Genomic DNA, 17622 nt, shown 5'->3' with positions numbered 1-17622 from the left:
ACAGAGGGGAGGAGGCAGAACCGTGCCCAGCCACCGCCGCTTCTGCCGCCAAGAAACCCTGCTATGCCTCTGGTTACCGGGAAACGGTGTGGTTGCTGCAGGAGGTCGCCGCCGGAGATGCTGCTCTATTCTGCCATTTCTTTTCATCATAATAAGTCTCATGCGCTCTGAAGCTCAAATCGTAATCGTTCTAATTATCTGCAGTTAAGGATTCGGATGAATATATGTTGTAAGGTTAATTTTATGGGGTTTTATGTCGAAAATTGAGGTTTGTTACCGAGCCACTGGAGCTTCTGGCCACTGGCAGAGCCGCTGCCGGGTGGATGTGGAGCTGTGGTTGCTTCCTTTTGTTAATTCATTGAGTATTTTAATTTTCGAAAGCCCTGCGTAAGTGTTATGTTCTGTGTTATAAAGTATTTGCGATGTTAATGGTTTTAGGAGTTAAAATCCAATTTGCTTGGGCCTCTTGTAGCTGTTTCTGATTTTGAGAGAGCAAGCTGAGCCGAGGTTTTGATTGCCAGTGATTTCAAGTTGAGACAAAAAGAACTTATGAGGCGTTTGGGTTATGAATTTGCGTTTTGAGGTAGGGGCGCTTTTCAAAAACTATATATATATTGGAATTATTACATATGGATACTGATGTGAGACAATGTGCATTTGGTGGTTGTAGCTGGCTTATGTATTATTTGATTATCTTGAATAATTATGAATGTTTGTTTGGCTGAATTGTTGTGCGGCTTTGTGAATTGGAATGTTTTTGAAGTTGATTCTTTAAAGACTTAAAATTTGAGTTTAATCCATTGGGGATTGATTTGAGTTGAGTTGACTTTCTTGATAATGTGAAAAATAAAATACTCTTTGAAATTCAGCCTGGTTTGCTTTAATTGACTTGGTTTTGATAAATGAATTATTGCTGAACCGTTTCTTTAAAGCTTTGGAAATGAGTTTTATCGGTTGATAATGAATTGATTTTGAAATGGTTTCCTTAAAATATGAAAATGAGGTGACTGTTGGATTTAGCTTGCTTTTGAACTGAATTTTGGATCTGGACTGTTGAAAAGGATTATGAAACGGCTTACTTGAGACCCGAACCGGGTGGCAAAGTCCAAGTTTTAAGGGAGATGCTGCCGAAATTTCTATAAAATCCGAGTTTTTATTTGAAATGTTATTTTGGGAAATTATGAGTTTAGTGCATTTCCCATTTACTTGGAGGATTGTGAAAATAGGGCTTCTTTTATTAACTTTAATTAGAACAATTATGAAAGCGATGAAGCTACGCTTTGAAAGAATTATTGAAAAGAGAATTATGATTTCTCCTTATTTTCCAAGAAAATAGTATGTCTTTGGGTGCAAGTCATTTGAAAGAGAATTTTGCTTTGAGGCTATTTTCAAAAGGTAAAACGGGTTTATGTTTTTCTCTATTAAACATAAAGATTGTCCCTTGGAAGAGTTTTCATGATTTTAAAAGGATTTGGATTCCGATTGGTGAACCTCATTATTCTAACATTTTAAATAAGCTTCAGAGTATCCTTTGAACTCTAGTTTAACACAACAAAATGATTCTCTTAGCAGTTTGAAACGCTTCAGATTTAATCATGGAATTGAAGCTGGTTTTGTTTAAGTAAAGGAAATGGCTTTGAAATGAGTAATTGATTACATGACTCGGTTTAGCTTAGATCCTATTTTATTACTTAAATCAGGAAGCCAAGGTTTTACTGATTTTAAGAGAAATTGACAGAATGAGTTATGTTATTCTCCCCTAAAGACTTGGGACTCTGCCGCGGAAGTTTTGTTATAAAATCTCGTTGTTGGATGGGTGATTTTGAATGTTTCAAAATGAATCTTCAACTTTCCATGGTTTTGGAAGTTTTAGAAAGAGGATGCCGGGAGTGGCTTTGTTTTAAAAAGGGAACCTTCCTTGAGAAAAATGGACTTATGAGCCTAAGATGATTTGAGAAATGGAAACTTTAAAGCCAAGGATGAAAAGAGTTGAAACTTGATTTCAAAGTGAAATGAATTGAGAAAAAGTGATTTATGGCTTAAATGCCGATTTTATGAATTTGATGATGTTGAATGGTGGAAGTGTTATTTTGTTATGAGCCAGAATGGCTGCGTATGCTATTGAATTATGACTGATTGCTGAATGAGTAATGAGCCGTATGGCTGATTATGAATTATGAATTTAAGTTGAAGGGCTGTATTTATTGATAAATTGACTGGTTCTGGATTGAACCGTGGGCCAGATGGTTGAGTTATTGCCGACTTACAGAGGAGCCATTGTTGATTATGGCCGATTGTAAATGCATATATGCTAATGAATGAAATGTGAATGTTGCACTTCCACTATCAGAGACATGAGTTTCCCTGGGAGAAAGCAGTGGCTAGCCACCTCGTGCTCCAAGTGGAGACTCGAGACTCTGCTGACCCTATGTCGTAAGTGTGGCCGGGCACTGTCAAAGTCCCGGATGAGCTCGCCCCCGTGAATATACACCAGTGAGGGTGTTGGATATGGATCATGATTATGATCAAGTTTATGTTGAGTATAACTCGAGTTGGGGATGCACGACAGAGGGACAGTACAATGGTTAGCTACCAGGACTTGTCGGGTTGGCTATATAACCAACAGATGAAATCATCAGCCACTAGGACAGGCATGCATCATATGCATCTATGTGACATTGTTTGGGTGTGCATATTGTACTTGGTTTGCCTTTGTGTTTACTTGTGATTAACTACTAATCGTTCTACATGCTGTAACTGTTTGTTTGTGCTTCAACCTTCCTACTTGTGTTTGTGATTGAAACTCTGTTGGATTGTGGTGGATTGGTTGCTGTTGGATTGTTTAGGCCTAAGGCCGTGGTTGAAATGAGATGGACCGATGGTTGGTTCGGTTTTGTGTTTCTGGTTTGAAAATGTATGAAAGGCTAAATTGGTTCAGCATAGATAAACCTTTTGAAAGGCTTTTGAATCTTGTTTTAAATGAACAGTTTCCTCTTCCAGAAAAGATTTTAGATTTCTCTTTTATTGTAAACCGTTGTTTTTGAAAAGAGGCATAAAACGGTTATTAATCACTGGTACGGTTTACCTTCACGTATCCTATTACAGTAATTCCCAAAAACCCTCTATTGAGAACCCTTTCGAGGATGATGTTCTCACCCCCTACAATTTTTCCCTTTCAGGATATGGACACAGAAGTCACGAAGAGCTTATTTAATTTTTTACGAGATGCTCTGTATTGCTTTAGTTATTATTTATTGTTCCCTCACCTTTATCTTTTTATATTCTGTAAGAGGGATAGGATTTGTACTGGTCGATGCTTGTAAAGTTATTTAATATGTGTGTGTGTGTGTGTGTGTGTGTGTGTGTACTCTTTGTGAGTTCTTGTAAGTTGTATTGTATGTATGGATGTACGTTATCAAACAAAAGTATTTTTAGGAGTGGTGTTGCGGTTTAAAGTTTTAAACAGACTCATATTTTAGTATTAAATAGTATAAGAGTCGTCATAATGTCCGAGCTATCAGAGTTGCGTATCCGGAAGCGTGAGCTTTGATAGTTAGGGTGTTACATTATGGTATCAGAGCAGCCTTTTCTGTAGAGCCTGAGGAATGGACCAAACATGCTTCAATTGCATACTCTGAGCGTTTGTCATGTATTAGGTCTTGTCAAATGACGAGAATTAGAGCTTTATGCACATAACGGTCTATTGATTAATGTTGTTAGTCTTGCATTGCATAATTCTTGGTATTATGTTTGGCCGGCTTAATACTAGTGAATTATGTATATGAGAGCACTAATGGGTTATCATAGATGATATACGAGTTTTGAGTAAAGCAAATTGCGGGTTTTGAGAACATTGGAAACTATTTCTCGAGGCTATTCAGTTGTGTGTCTTGAATTCTGTTCGAGTCGACTGGTTCTTTCATATCCTAACTTGAAGTTCTTGTTTGCTAATCCTTTTGAAAAGTAGTTTGATTTTTCAACTCTATCCCTCTATTCATATGCATTCTTGTTTGATCTTAAGTGCATATGCTGTTTGAAATCCTTGTTGCATCTATCTTCCCCTATTTGAGTTCTTCTTGATTCATGTATCCTTTGATATGGCTTTGAACTTGTCCTAATGCACTGTGCATTTTAACTCTGGATTCCGAGTCCTTTATTAGGAAAATTATTGATTCAGTTTTTCTCTTATTTGACAGTGATCACAGCCAATTTTGAAATTTTATAAAAATTGTTGTTGACTAGATATACACTTATCTACATGTAGAATTTTCAGAGGTTATTTTATTTCCTCTGGTTCCTCCAGGTCAGGCTGAACATCATTAAAGATATCCTCTAGCTCTGATTCGAGACTCTCAGTTATATTGATCTCTTCCACCAAAGAGTCAATAATATCAGCGCTCATGCAGTCATTTGATGTGTATGGATGCTGCATAGCTTTAACAGCATTTAACTTGAACTCATCCTCATTGACTCTCAAGGTCACTTCCCCTTTTTGTACATCAATGAGAGTTCGTCCAGTTGCTAGGAAGGGTCTTCCTAGGATGAGAGTTGCACTCTTGTGCTCCTCCATTTCCAGCACTACAAAGTCAGTTGGAAAGGCAAATGGCCCAACCATGACAATCATGTCCTCAATTATGCCTGATGGATATTTAATGAAGCCATCAGCAAGTTGGAGACATATCCGGGTTGGTTTGACTTCTTCAGTCAACCCAAGCTTTCTGATAGTGGATGCAGGTATTAGGTTGATACTTGCTTCAAGGTCATATAGGGCTGTCTTGGTACAAGCACCTTCTAATGTGCATGGTATCATAAAGCTTCCTCGATCTTGAAGCTTCTCTGGTAAGCTTTTCAGAATGACTACACTGTATTCTTCAGTGAGAAACACCTTTTCAGTTTCTCTCCAATCCTTCTTATGACTTAAGATCTCTTTCATGAACTTAGCATAAGAGGGTATTTGCTCAAGTGCCTCTACAAACGGAATCTTTACTTCAAGAGTCCTGAGATAGTCTGCAAAGCGGGCAAATTGTTTATCCTATTTCGCCTGGCAGAGTTTCTGAGGATAAGGCATCTGGGCTTTATATTCTTCAACCTTAGTTTCTGCAGGTTTATTCCCTACAGAGGTGGTTGAGAAGCCTTCTTAGAGGGGTTACTATCAGCACTCTCAGGTGTCTGATTCCTCATTGGCGTTTAAACGCCAGGATTGGGTACAGGATGGGCGTTTAACGCCAGCTTCCCACCCTTTTCTGGCGTTTGAACGCCAGAACTGGGCAAGAAATGAGCGTTTAACGCCAACTTTTCCCCCTTTTCTGGCGTTTGAACGCCAGAAGGATTCCTCTCTGGGTTCTTACTGTCCTCAGAGGGATTTTGGGCAGTGGTTTGGTTATCCTCTGTCAGTTGTTCCTTTCTTGGCTTTTTGCTACTTTGAGCTGCATTATTCAACGTCTTCCCACTCCTTAGTTGAACTGCTTGGCATTCTTCTGTTATCTGTTTAGATAGCTGCTGTTTTGTCTGATTCAACTGTGATTCTATATTCTTGTTAGCAATTTTAGTTTCTTGGAGCATCTCTTTAAATTTTGCTAACTGTTTTGTCATCAGGAGTAATTGCTGATTAAGTTCAACAATCTGTTCTTGAGGATTAGGATCAGTAGTTACTGCCATAGCTTCTTCTTTTATAGAGGACTCACTGCTTGAGTATAGATGTTGATTTCTAGCAACTGTATCTATGAGATCTTGAGCTTCTTCAATCGTCTTCCTCATGTGTATAGATCCACCAGCTGAGTGGTCTAAAGACATCTGAGCTTTTTCTGTAAGCCCATAGTAGAAGATGTCTAACTGTACCTCTCTGTACCTCTCCCAGGCATTATAAAGGGATTCATTATCCTCTTGTTTAAAGCCTTGGATGTCCAGCCTTAGCTGTGTCATCCTTTTTGGAGGGTAAAATTGATTCAGGAATCTGTCTGATAACTGTCTCTATGTTTTTATGCTTGTTGTGGGTTGGTTATTCAACCACCTCTTAGCTTGATCTTTTACAGCAAATGGAAACAGTAACAATCTGTAGACATCCTGATCCACTTCTTTATCACGTACTGTGTTAGCAATTTGTAAGAACTGTGCCAGAAACTTAGTAGGTTCTTCCTGTGGAAGACCGAAATACTGGCAATTTTGCTGCACCATGATAATGAGTTGAGGATTTAGCTCAAAGCTGCTTGCTTTAATGGGAGGTATACAGATGCTACTCCCATATGCAGCTGTAATGGGGTTAGCATATGACCCCAGAATCCTTCTGGACTGCTCACTTCCACTTAGGTCCATGATGGAGAAAGGGAGATGATGTGGATATTATTTTATTTTATTATTATTATTATTATTATTATTATTATTATTATTATTATTATTACTATTATTATTATTATTATTATTATTATTATTATATATATATATATATTAAGAGTAACCGAAAATAATAACTAAAATGAACGAAAATTAAAATAAAATTTTGAAAACCAAAAGAGAATAAAATCAAAGCAAATTGAAAACTAAATTAATTAATTAATTAAAAAGATTTTGGAATTAGCAATTAAGAAGATATGATTGAAAATTATTTTGAAAAAGATTTGATTTTTGAAATGAGGAAAGAGAAAAACAACAAAATGTCACCAAACTTAAAATTTTTAGAAAATCAAACACAAATTTTCGACAATTTAAAGGAAAACACAAAGAAGACACCAAACTTCGAATTTTTTTAGGTAAAGAAATAGCTAGGACTATGCAATTTCGAAAAAAAATTAAGAGAAAGTAAAAGCATGCAATTGACACCAAACTTAAAATATGAAACTAGACTCAAATAAAAGACTCTAAACCAACAAAAAAAAATATTCCTAATGTAAGCAACAAGATAGACCGTCAGTTGTCCAAACTCGAACAATCCCCGGCAACGGCGCCAAAAACTTGGTGCACGAAATCACAATCACACTTTTGTAATTCCGCACAACTAACCAGCAAGTGCACTGGGTCGTCCAAGTAATACCTTACGTGAGTAAGGGTCGATCCCACGGAGATTGTCGGCTTGAAGCAAGCTATGGTTATCTTGTAACTCTTAGTCAGGATATCAATAATTCTCAGGTTTAATTGTGAAAAGTAGAAAAACATGAAATAAATACTTGTTTTGCAGTAATGGAGAACATGTTGAGGTTTTGGAGATGCTCTATCTTCTGAATCTCTGCTTTCCTACTGTCTTCTTCTTCATGCACGCAAGGCTCCTTCCATGGCAAGTTTTATGTAGGGTTTCACCGTTGTCAATGGCTACCTCCCATCCTCTCAGTGAAAATGTTCAACGCGCTCTGTCACAGCACGGCTATTGATCTGTCGGTTCTCGATCATGTCAGAATAGAATCCAGTGATTCTTTTGCGTCTGTCACTAACGCCCCACAATCACGAGTTTGAAGCTCGTCACAGTCATTCAATCCCTGAATCCTACTCAGAATACCACAGATAAGGTTTAGACCTTCCGGATTCTCAAGAATGGCCGCCAATATAATCTATCTTATACCACGAAGATTCTGGTTAAAGAACCCAAGAGATATCCACTCAATCTAAAGTAGAACGGAGGTGGTTGTCAGGCACATGTTCATGGGTGAGAATGATGATGAGTGTCACGGATCATCCCATTCATCAAATTGAGGAACAAGTGATATCTTAGAATGGAAGCAAGCGTGATTGAATGAAAAACAGTAGTAATTGCATTAATCCATCGAGACACAGCAGAGCTCCTCACCCCCAACCATGGGGTTTAGAGACTCATGCCGTAGAAAGTACAGTATGAAACGTATAAAGTGTCATGAGATAAAGATACAATGTCAAAAGATCCTATTTATAGTGAACTAGTAACCTAGGATATACAAAAATGAGTAAATGACGTGAAAATCCACTTTCGGGGTCCACTTGGTGTGTGCTTGAGCTGAGCATTGAAGCTTTCATGTATAGAGACTTTTTCTGGAGTTAAACGCCAGCTTTTGTGCCAGTTTGGGCGTTTAACTCCAACTTTTGTGCCAGTTCCGACGTTAAACGCCGGAAATTCTGAAGTTGATTTGCAACGCCAATTTGGGCCATCAAATCTTGAGAAAAGTATGGACTATTATATATTTCTGGAAAGTCCAGGATGTCTACTTTCCATTCACTTCGAGTGCAGGAAGGTCAGAATCCAACAGCATCTGCAGTCCTTTTTCAGCCTCTAAATCAGATTTTTGCTCAGGTCCCTCAATTTCAGCCAGAAATTACCTGAAATCACATAAAAACACACAAACTCATAGTAAAGCCCAGAAAAGTAAATTTTAAATAAAAACTCATAAAAACATACTAAAAGCTAACTAAAATGTACTAAAAACATACTAAAAACAGTGCCAAAAAGCGTATAAATTATCCGCTCATCATAGACTCATAAATTTCTTCTTATGAACGGGCTGAATTCTCTCTTAACCTTCCATCTCTATGAATGTCATACTTGACTTGTTTTTAACTAATCTTTTACATCCTGTGAACATTACCATTGATCTTGGTTTTCCTTCTCTTGTGAATATTCTTCTTATGTGAGTCAGCTTGATTCATTTTAAATTACTGCATCGTTTATCCTCTCATTGTCTCTATTAGAGTTCTTAGTCCAAGATCTATCTTTGAGAAATTACTAATGATTGATTGGTCTTTCCTATGACTTTTGTATTCTTTTGGATCAATTGAGAGCTTGTTTGATGTCTCATGCCTAGTGGATCTTGTTTGAACTACCTTAATTTAAGATCTTTTCTTGTGTGGCTTGACTCCTTTTTAAGTACATCCTAATTTTCTTGAATATCCTTCTGAGATGGTGATTTCAAGTATACTTTTGGAGTCTTGTTTCAAACTTTGTTTAAAGAAGTTTTGAATTCTCTTTGAAGAAATTCTAGACGGAATTTATTTTCTGTTGCTTGATTATGACTGAAACCATTGTTCAATTTTGACAAAGTTGATTTAAAGTTGGCATGCGCTATTTTAGATGAAGTTTTGAAAGCTTCCTTATTTAGTAGAAACTTGTCAATTTGTAACACACTACTGATTTCTATTACCAGCTTGAAAGCAAATTTTTACCTTGGATTCTCTTTTCTAAATAGAGTTTAACTTCAACATTCATCCTTGCTGTAAATTTTATACACGCTTGTTTGAATATGAACTTTGAGAATTTCTGAGCAAGCATTTAATTTCTCTTCCGAGTTTTATGAATTACTTTTGATTAAGTCGTGCACCTAACTATCTTTCTAAAATATTTGAGAAAATATTTTAGCTCTTAGCCAAACTTGTGTGCATTTTGTTTTTAGAAACTCTACATAATCTACTTCAACATGAAATTGTATTAAAGCAAAGCCACGTTATGCCTTTGCTACTCTCTTGAAGAATGCTTGTTGCTTGACTTTTCTTTTAGACTACGAAGTGATTTTTCCGCAAGTTTTCGACTCATTTTTGGACAAAGTATTCAAAAGTATTTTTAATCATGCTCTTGAGTTCTGTGAGCTTTGTCTTGGGTTTAAGATATTCTTTTCTGGAAACCTCATACTTCTTCGACTCAGCTTGAGTTTGTTTCAAATTGATTAGCTGATTTTCTTCTTATTGATCCCATTGAATTTCTTTGATCCAAGGGTTATCTTTGAAGTTGTCAATTGATTTACTTCCAGCAATTTTATTGGTTGAGCATCCTTGTTTACCTGGAGTTACATACATTATTTCAGATCTATGAGTATCATCTTTGGCATTTGTCTCTCCTTTCTAAGATCTTGTATTCTTCTAAGTAGACTCGAGAATTGTTTGATATCATGTGCGACTTGTAGATGTAGTAACACGATGCGTTAGTTCTTTAAGACGTGATATGTGTATATGGAAGGTGAAGCGGTAGGTGTGCAATGTTATGAGTTGTGGGTGATTTGTTCCTTGCGAACGGGTTTGCGGTTGTTAGGCTTATGATTGGCTATGAGGTTGTAAAGTGATTGGTGGAGTTGGAAAATTGAAGTTCTGAAGTGGGAACAAGATTTGTCAGTGAATGTTATGCTGCTGTTTGAATACCAACATGCTTTGCATCCTTTTACCACATTAATTACCACTTTACTTTGTGAATGCCTATCTTAATTTGCACCCTATTTTGTCACCTCAAGTTTTTGTAAAGCCTTGAGATCATATGACTTTGTGCATCGAGCCTACCTGGTATCTTCTGCTTTACAACATATTTATCCCTATATTCATATCTTATGGTTATTTGGTATTTGAACATTTATGCATATATGCAAGACTTCCTACTTTTCTAAGAGTATTTGAAGGTCCTAAGACTATGTATGATCTTATGTATTACTTTTATTTTTTAGGATGAAAATTTTTGTAAGGTGGGTAGAATGTAAGACCCAGAACTTTTGAAAAGTTTTATTATGATCAAGTCTCAAATCATATAGTTATTTATAGTCTTAATTTCAGAAATTATTTTATTAAAGATAATTAAGACAAGTTTTGATTTGTTGAATTTGAGATAAGTTATGATTATTATCCAATTTTATAATTATTGGATTATTTTCTATATTTAAATTATAAAGTTGATATATAGTTATGAAATAATAAGAATTTTATATGATTTGGACTAAGTAATTAATATTTTAAATATTAATACTGTTGTTTTAGAAAATGAAGAAATTAAGTATATTATTTCTAATTTTTGGATTTAAACATTTTATTGAAAATAATTTGTGAAATTGATGAGCAAAATAGTACTTTTCTATATACAATTAATGTTGGATTTAATTTGGGTTTCAATTATTATATTATTTCCAATTTTATTTGAAATTACCAATTTACCCCAAACCCTAATTTTATTCAAAAACCCTAACCCAATGACCCAATTCCCTTTTTCCCCACACCCAGCAGCAGCCGAAATCCCTCTCCCCCCCCAAAACAGCAGCAAACACACACAAACCCTCCAATGGAAACAGAACAGAGAGAGAGAGAAAGGCTGAGTTGCGGATGAGGAGAGGAGGAGGGAAGCACACTGCGCTGCGCCGCCGCAGCAGTCCATGCTGCCAGGGTCACCGTCGCCAAGCTCCCTCACCGTTGCACCACCACGTTGCCACCAAATTGTCACCGTCGAAGTTTCCTGTGTCGCCACTGTTCGCGCAGAGGAGGGTTTGAGGGGGCAGCTGCCAAACATGAGCCAGAAGAGCTCGTCTTCACCGATCTACCGCCGTCAGGGTCACCGCGTCGTCGTCCTTGCTAACTCTAAACAAGAAGCACGATGGAGCTCCGTTTCTGCTTCTGTGGTCCGCCATGAGTGAGTGGCGCTGGGATAGAGGGAGTCGTCGTAAAGCCCGTCACCGCCGCTACAGCCATCGCCACCCTTCGAGCTGTGCGAAGCCGCCATCACTGCTAGGGGACGACGCTGCCAAGAGACCCGTAGAGAGGGAGAAAGAGCGCGACAGTGGTGGGTAACTGCTACAATGCCACCGCTATGCCGGCGAGAGGGAAGCCGTCGGGCCATACAGAGGAGAGGAGGCAGAACTGCGCCCAGCCACCGCCGCTTTTGCTTCCAAGAAACCTCGTTGTGCCTCTGGTTGCCGCAAAACGGTGTGGTTGCTGCAGGAGGTCACCGCTGGAGCTGCTGCTCCATTTTGCCATTCCTTTTCATCACTGTAAGTCTCCTGCGCTCTGAAACTCAAACCGTAATCATTTTAATTATTTGCGATTAAGGATTCGGATGAATATAAGTCGTAAGGTTAATTTTATGGGGTTTCATGTCGAAAATTGAGGTTTGTTGCCGAGCCACTGGAGCTTCTGGCCACTGGCGGAGCCGCTGCCGGGTGGATGTGGAGCTGTGGTTGCTTTGTTTTATTAATTCAGTGAGTATTTCGATTTTTGAAAGCCCGTGTTAGTGTTATGTTCTGTGTAATAAAGTATTTGCGATGTTAATTGTTTTAGAAGTTAAAATCTGATTTGCTTGGGCCTCTTGTAGCTGCTTTTGCTTTTGAGAGAGCAAGCCGAGCCGAGGTTTTGATTTCCGGTGATTTTGGGTTGAAACGAAAAGAACTTATGAGGCGTTTGGGTTATAGATTTACGTTTTGAGGTAGGGGCGCTTTTTGAAAACTATATTTTATATATTGGAATTATTACATATGGATACTGATGTGAGACAATGTGTATTGGTGGTTGTAGCAGCCTTATGTATTATTTGATTGTCTCGAATGATTATGAATGTTTGTTTGGCTGAATTATTGTGCGGCTTTGTAAAACGGAATGTTTTTTAAGTTGATTCTTTAAAGATTTGAAATTTGAGTTTAATCCGTTGGGGATTGATTTGAGTTGAGTTGACTTTCTTGATAATGTGGAATTATTACGAATGGTTATGATTTCTCCTTATTTTCCAAGAAAATTGTATGTCTTTGGGTGCAAGTCATTTGGAAGAGAATTTTGCTTTTAGGATGTTTTAAAAAGGTAAAACGGGTTTATGTTTTTCTCTATTAAACATAAAGATTGTCTTAAATAAACTTCAGAGTATCCTTTGAACTCTAGTTTAACACAACAAAAATGATTCTCTTAGCAAATTGAAACGCTTCAGATTTAATCATGGAGTTGAAGCTGGTTTTGTTTAAGTAAAAGAAATGGCTTTGAAATGAGTAATTGATTACATGACTCGATTTTGCTTAGATCCTATTTTATTACTTAAATCAGAAAGCCAAGGTTTTAATGATTTTAAGAGAATTTGACAGAATGAGTTATGTTATTCTCCCCCAAAGACTTGGACTCTGTCGAGGAACTTTTGTTATAAAATTCCGCTGTTAGATGGGTGATTTTGAATGTCTCAAAATGAATCTTTAACTTTCCATGGTTTTGGAAGTTTTGGAAAGAGGATGCCGAGAGTGGCTTTGTTTTAAAAAGGGAACCTACCTTGAGAAAAAGGGGCTTATGAGACTGAGATTATTTGAGAAATTGGAACTTTAAAGCCAAGGCTCAATAGAGTTAAAACTTGATTTCAAAGTGAAATAAATTGAGAAAAAGTGATTTATGGCTTAAATGCCGATTTTATGAATTTGATGATGTTGAATGGTAGAAATGCTATTTTGTTATGAGCCGGAATGGCTGCGTATGCTATTGAATTATGGCTTCTTTCCGAATGAGTTATGAGTCATATGGCTGATTATGAATTATGAATTTAAGCCGAATGGCTGTATTTATTGATAAATTGGTTGGTTCTGGATTGAACCGTAGGCCGGATAGCTGAGTTATTGCCGAATTACAGCAGAACCATTGTTGATTATGGCCGATTGTAAATGCATATATGCTAATGAATTAAATGTGAATGTTGCACTTCCACTATCAAAGACACGAGTTTCCTTGGGAGAAAGCAGTGGCTAGCCACCACGTGCTCCAGGTGGAGACTCGAGACTCTACTGACCCTATGTCGTAAGTGTGGCCGGGCACTGTGAAAGTCCTGGATGAGCTCGCCCCCGTGAATATACACCAGTGAGGGTGTTGGATATGGATCATGATTATGATCAAGTTTATATTGAGTATAACTCGAGTTGGGGATGCACTACAGAGGGACAGTCCAATGGTTAGCTACTAGGACTTGTCGGGTTGGCTATATAACCGACAGATGATATCATTAACCACTAGGACAGGCATGCATCATATGCATCTATCTGACATTGTTTGTGTGTGCATATTATACTTGGTTTGCCTTTGTGATTACTTGTGATTAACTGCTAATTGTTCTACTTGTTGTAATTGTTTGTTTGTGCTTGAACCTTCCTACTTGTGTTTGCAACTAAAACTCTGTTGGATTGTGGTGGATTGGTTGCTGTTGCATTGTTTGGGCCTAGGGCCGTGGTTGAAATGAGATGGACCGATGGTTGGTTCGGTTTTGTGTTTCTGGTTTGGAAACGTATGAAAGGCTAAATTAGTTCAGTATAGATAAAGCTTTTTAAAGGCTTTTGAATCTTGTTTTAAATGAACAGTTTCCTCTTCCAGAAAAGATTATAGATTTCTCTTTTATTGTAAACCGTTGTTTTTGAAAAGAGGCATAAGACGGTTATTAATCACTGGTACGGTTTACCTTCACGTATCCTATTACAGTAATTCCAAAAACCCTCTGCTGAGAACCCTTTCGAGGATGATGTTCTCACCCCCCTACAATTTTCCCCTTTCAGGATATGGACACAGAAGTCACGAAGAGCTTATTTAATTGTTGTCGAGATGCTCTGTATTGCTTTAGTTATTATTTATTGTTCCCTCGCCTTTATCTTTTTATATTCTGTAAGAGGGATAGGATTTGTACTGGTTGATGCTTGTAAAGTAATTTAATATATGTGTGTGTGTGTTTGTGTGTTGTGTGTGTGTGTGTGTGTGTGTGTGTGTGTGTGTGTGTGTGTGTGTGTGTGTGTGTGTGTGTGTGTGTGTGTGTGTGTGTGTGTGTGTGTGTGTGTGTGTGTGTGTGTGTGTGTGTGTGTTTGTGTGTGTGTGTGTGTGTGTGTGTGTGCGTGCGTGTGTGCGTGTGTGTGTGTACTCTTTGTGAGTTCTTGTAAGTTGTATTGTATGTATGGATGTACGTTATCGAATGAAAGTATTTTTGTGAGCGGTATTGCGGTTTAAATTTTTAAACTGGCTCATATTTTAGTATTAAATAGTATAAGAGTCGTCGTAATGTCCGAGCTATCAGAGTTGCGCAGCTGGAAGCGTGAGCTTTGATAGTTAGCGTGTTACAGTATAATCCCTGTGAATATTCATTGGATGGTTTAGATATCTTCAGTCCTTCAGGGACTTTCATATAGATATCACAATCTAACAAGCTATATAAGTAGGCTGTTACCGCATCCATCAAATGCATATGCAGTTTATGATATGCAGATAAACTGACCAAATAACGCAATGTTATCACATCCACTACAGGGGAATACGTTTCTTCATAATCTATACTGAGCCTTTGTGAAAAACCTTGTGCCACAAGTCGAGCTTTGTAGCGCACAACTTCATTTTTCTCATTTTGTTTTCTCACAAATTCCTACCTATATCCAATAGGTTTTACATCTTCTGGTGTACAGACTACAGGTCCAAAGACTTCACGTTTTGCAAGTGAGTCTAATTCAGCCTTCATAGCTTCTTCCCATTTTGGCCAATCATTCCTTTGTCGACATTCTTCGACTGATCTTGGCTCAAGATCCTTACTTTCATGCATGATATTTAATGCCACATTATATGCAAATATTTCATTGACAATTGTCTTATTTCAGTCCCATTTCTCTCTGGTAAAGGCATAATTTATCGAGATCTCATCATTTTCACAATTTCCAAGCACCTGAACATCTTCTGGAATTAAAACTATATCAGAATTTTGGACAACTGCAGGTGTCTCTACTGTGGATTTTTCAATAGGAATCGTATTTACCTCTTTTCTTTTTCGAGAATTTTTATCTTTGGAACCGACAGGCCTGCCACGCTTCTGGCATGAATTTCTTCAATGGTTACTTGTCCTACTGGGACATCAATTCGAATTGGGATATTTTTCGCTGGTATATAAGATTTGGTTATCCCTTTTGTATCAGAAAATGCATCAGGCAATTCATTTTCTATTCTTTGCAAATGTATAATCTTTTGAACTTCTAGTTCACATTGCCTTGATCAAGGATCTAAATGCATCAAAGATGATGCTTTCCAATTAAGTTCCTTTTCAGGAAGCTTATTCTCTCCCCCTAATGTTGGAAATTTTGATTCATCAAAATGACAATCCGCAAACCGGGCTTTAAATACATCTCCAGTTTGTATCTCGAGATACCTCACTATAGAAGGAGAATCATATCCAACATATATCCCCAATTTTCTTTGCGGTCCAATTTTGGTGCGAGAAGGTGGTACAATAAGAATATATATCGCACACCCAAATATTCTTAATTGGGAAACATTTGGCTGCTGGCTAAAAGCTAATTGCATAGGAGAGAACTGATGGTAACTCGTTGGCCTCAAACAAATAAGTGCTGCGGCATGTAAAATAGCATGCCCCCAAACCGAGGTTGCGAGATTTATTCTCATAAGTAAGGGTCTAGCAATTAATTGGAGGCGTTTAATAAGTGATTCTGCTAACCCATTTTGTGTGTGAACATGAGCTACTGGATATTCAACACTTATTCCATTGGCCATACAACAAGCATCAAAAGTTTGGAAAGTAAATTCACCAGCATTATCAAAACAAATTACTTTGATTGGATTTTCTGGAAATTGTGCTTTTAATCGAATAATTTAAGCAAGTAATCTCGCAAACGCCAGGTTGCGAGAAGACAATAAGCACACATGTGACCATCTCGAAGATGCGTCTATTAGGACCATAAAATATCTAAAAGATCCACATGGTGGATGCATAGGTCATATATATCACCTTGAATCCTTTCTAGGAATTCAGGGGACTCAAATCCAATCTTTACTGGTGATGGCCTTAAAATTAACTTTCCCTGAGAACATGCAGCACAACAGAATTCACTAGATTTAAGAATCTTCTGGTTCTTTAGTGAATGTCCATAGGAGTTTTCAATAATTCTTTGCATCATGGTTGTTCCCAGATGACCCAATCGGTCGTGTCAAGTTATGAATTCATTTGGGCTAGTAAATTTCTGGTTTATAATGACATGTGATTCAATTGCACTAATCTTTGTATAATACAACCCAGATGAAAGTGATGGTAACTTTTCTAATATAACTTTTTTATTTAAATCATGAGTTGTGATACATAAATACTCATCATTTTCCTCATTCATTATTTCAATATGATATCCATTTCGGCGAATATCTTTAAAACTCAATAAGTTCCTCAGAGACTTGGTAGATAATAGTGCATTATTTATTATAAATTTTGTTCCTCCAGGAAACAAAATTATAGCTCTTCTGGAGCCTTCTATCACATTGTCCGAGTTAATAATAGTATTAACATATTCTTCTTTTGGCACAAGATGGGTAAAATATATATTACTTTTAAGAATAATGTGCGAACTTGTACTATCCGCAAGGCAAATATCTTCACAATATGTCTTTCCCATTTTTCTTCAAAGACAAATAATAATAAAATGAGTAAAAGTACATGCACAGTAAAATTATTCACATGAATACTTAACAAACACACATATTAAACTATTCCATCGTTGATCAAATAGACAATATTTCCTTCAGAATCCTCAAAGAAATTAGATACATTATAATGAGTGGTGGAATTTTCATCATTTGAAACAAAATTTGTTTCCTTTCCTTTGTCATTTTTTTTTCAAGGATACTTGATAAAGATCAACTAGGTGCCTTGGGGTACGGCAGGTACATGACTAATGACCTTTTCCACCACAACGGAAGCATTTATCCTCAATTGATTTACTTTACCCATTGTTTCTTTCTTTATCCCACTTCTGGTGAGATCCTTTCTTGTGAATATAATTCTTCTTCCTTCCATAACTTTTCTTATTACCAAAATCATGCCATTTATCTCTTTTGGGGTAATGATTTGCTATATTTACTTCAGGAAATGGGGTGGTGCCAGCTGGACGCGCTTCATGATTCCTTAGAAGTATTTCATTGTTGCATTCAGCAACAAGAAGA

Source organism: Arachis hypogaea, chromosome 10 (genome assembly GCF_003086295.3).
Source record: "Arachis hypogaea cultivar Tifrunner chromosome 10, arahy.Tifrunner.gnm2.J5K5, whole genome shotgun sequence".
In the NCBI taxonomy this organism is placed as follows: domain Eukaryota; kingdom Viridiplantae; phylum Streptophyta; class Magnoliopsida; order Fabales; family Fabaceae; genus Arachis; species Arachis hypogaea.
This window is presented reverse-complemented; position numbering follows the sequence as displayed.